This window comes from Belonocnema kinseyi, chromosome 1, assembly GCF_010883055.1.
Source record: "Belonocnema kinseyi isolate 2016_QV_RU_SX_M_011 chromosome 1, B_treatae_v1, whole genome shotgun sequence".
Taxonomy (NCBI): domain Eukaryota; kingdom Metazoa; phylum Arthropoda; class Insecta; order Hymenoptera; family Cynipidae; genus Belonocnema; species Belonocnema kinseyi.
This window is the reverse complement of record NC_046657.1, coordinates 134,514,208-134,517,430: the sequence shown is the minus strand read 5'-3', so window position 1 is coordinate 134,517,430 and position 3,223 is coordinate 134,514,208. Positions and strand designations below refer to the sequence as shown.

General features: G+C 35.0%; 1 protein-coding gene across 1 annotated transcript in view; it reads right to left on the bottom strand.

The window, feature by feature from the left end:
* The window catches only part of LOC117174488 (protein FRG1 homolog), a 57,401-nt gene that overhangs the window by 6,824 nt on the left and 47,354 nt on the right, over positions 1 to 3,223 (bottom strand). The window lies entirely within an intron of this gene.

Here is a 3,223-nt window from a genome sequence, read left to right as displayed (position 1 = left end):
GGGGGGGGTGCATACACGTTTTCACGAGAATCTGTAAATAATTTTAGGAGAAGAAGAAGGGAGAGAAAGGATGAGAGACATAGAGAAAATAAGAAAGATTGGTATAGAGGATAAAAGCCTGTTCTTTCAAATTTCTGTGGAAGGTGTCGTGCATTTTCTTGGAGAGGTGTTTTTGGTGGAAGTTGTTCTCATTTGCTTCCTTCACCAGGGCTTTCTGGAGTTTTTGGGCTTTCTGGGCTTTCTCGAGATGGATAATGTTGGATGCATTTGTTAGAACCCTGATATTGAAGTCAAGGCCAAGTGTTCCAGTAACCTTCTCCGTTGGTTTGGACACAAATACTCTGTTGCCCACCCGGTAACAAGCGTTGAATTCAGAAAAATTACGAATTTGAATTCCTATGAATACGCGATTTTTCCTTCGTCTAAAAATCCCCCAACGGGAGCAGAAAAAGTGCAAATCCTATTCTTCTCAATCGACTTAGTAATTATTAAATCTTTTTATAACTTATAAATTCGAAAATTATGCAAATTCATATTTATTTATTATTTGATCATTTATTTAAACGTCTTAAAAAATGAAACAAACAAATCGATGCAAATGTGTGAATTTAAATAATTTTAACTCTAGAGATTTAGAGTTGAATTGTTGAGAATTAAAATTTCAGAATTTACATTCCGCATAAAGAAATTAAAACAACTTATTACACATATTTTGTGAACTTATTAGAACGAATTAAATAAAATCAAAATATGACCACTTCTGAGGAATAAAAAATATTTCTGCGAGCGATACCGGTACAATTAGAAGGAATTAAAGTTATTGAAAACACGTTCTCTTTGGGAGAATAGAAAACTTTATGGTGGTGGCTATGGAAATAGAAGTGAATAAGTTTAGGAGGTATCTTATTCTTATTGTGGCATTTTAGGCAGATGGAAAAATCGCCCATTCAAAATAATAGAATAATCTTCACTTTGGCGCTGAATTCTGAAAACATTAATTTTTCTCTATTCTGCGCTTATTACCGGTCACTTTCTCTTGTTTTCTAATTCTTTTATGAACAGCATCTCGTCCATTTTCGACGATTTGCGATGAACCAAGACCCAGCATTTCATAAACAGACTCGTGATTAAACTTTTCGCCTTTTATTGTTTTTCTTTCACTTTATTGTAATTTCCATCTAAGGAGTTGTTTATAAAAAGAGCATCTATGCAAAGGACATAGGAGTGTTACACTCTGTGGCGACGATTGAGTTCTTCGTGGCGATGAATTTTCCTATCGATACGTGAGTAACTTCCTCCGCAACGAGGATCCGTTCCGGCGCTGCTGGAAATCATGAATCATTTCGTTTTTTCGCGATTAATCAGCGACTGTTGAAAATGTTACCAACCAAGGGATCGAATTTTTTTAGAAAATGATTCACGAAATGCAGCATAACATACGAATAACATAAACCGATTTAATAAGTGCGCAAATACCTCAATAGCTAAGGAATATGATCCATCAATTACTTCAGAAGCGGTGAGGTGATTATTAAGGAAAACGAAGTACCATTACACATTTAGATGATATGGTACTGAGAACTTCTGGTGAAAGAGGTATTCTTCGACCTACCAGCACCTGGCTCGACTTTTCAACTCGTATTTGAGATCAGAAAATCCATCCCAGAGTGTCTACTCGAATGACACAACTGAAAAAACTAAATTGGACAATTGAGGTGAATTAAGATTTTTAAATTCGTCTGGATCTTGCATACTAATTCGTTGAAAGAAAGTGACTAGAACGAATATAAAGCGTGCACTGAATAAAAAGCGTGCACTGAATAAAAAGTGCATGCCTCGAGACTCGAACTAGCGATCCTGATTGTATGAATCCAGGGGCGTCCACTGAGCTGCAGGACTCATTGATAATTACCACAGATCCTTTACGTTCAGTATTTTAGTTATACCTTTACGAATTCTAACAAGTAGGCCAGTGTTTAACAGTGTATTCGCGCTGATGAATATAATCAAATTGGAGTTTGACTTAACACCGTGCAATTAAAAATAATTAGCTTACTATAAAATTAATTCACGCTATCATAGTCAAACCAATTAGCTTCCTTAAATATTTCTCGTCAGATGTGTACGAATAGAATATATTTTACAATAAATTACTTCTTTACGAATATACGCGAATTCCCATGCTGCTCCAATTCGTGTTTGCTGCAGAACAATATTCACAGGAGCATCTAGCTTATTTTTTCAATTCGCCTTAATCAGTTCGTTCGAACTTTGCACGTTGGCAAAGTTTTTAGTTGATGTTACAGCCCTCTTACAGTCACTTTTTTGGAGCAGCTTCTAGCTTGCAACATTTTTGGATATTTGCCACCAAAAATAGTGTGTGAAATACGTCCGCATAAGTAATTGCTGCATTTTATGATTTGAACATTCGTAAGCATCTGCGTACACCTGCCTAGCGGAACCCTACCGAAAGAAATCTCTGAGTTTTTTTTAGCGAAATAGCCTGGCCCATTTGAGTCTATAAACAAAGTCGATTTGAAACAAAATAGTCTCGGAGATAGTTTGAGAGATTTGGGTCCTTTTCAAGATCCTTTTAGTGGTCCTTTTAAGAGTGGTGCGACGGTAATATAATGTTCCTTTTGTATTCATTACGTACCGGGCGGGTAGAGGTATTTACAGTAGTTGATCGTGGCTAATCCGCTCTCTCTTTTTAAATTTCTCTTCAAATTATTAACACTTTTTTTTAATTGATGAATTTTCTCATTATAAGTACTTATTTATAATTATAACTTATATACTGATATACAACTTTCTAGTTGAATTAAAAAATGTTGTCTTTTTTGGCGTATCTGATTCCATTTACGAGAAACGTTCTATTAATTCAAATTTTAAGCATTAAAAAAAAGTTAGATATCTGAAGTCATCGAAACCCGTAGATTACGAATTATTATGTTTTAGGCTGTTAACTATAAAATTAAAAAAAAATCTACTTCTAAATTTTAATCCGAAAGCTTAACAAAGGACCCTTGAGTGTCGGCTACTCCATTGAGATAGCCTCTCTACTTGTTATTTATGATCGTATTCTTGTTTCAATTTCGGAAAGGATATTTTAAAGCCTTCAGACCATTTAAACGAGCTTCCTGGACCTTTAAAAATATCTACCTGTGTGCCTGCGGAGAATTTCTCTGAGCTTCTTTGACCTAAAGAATTTTTAGTATATGCT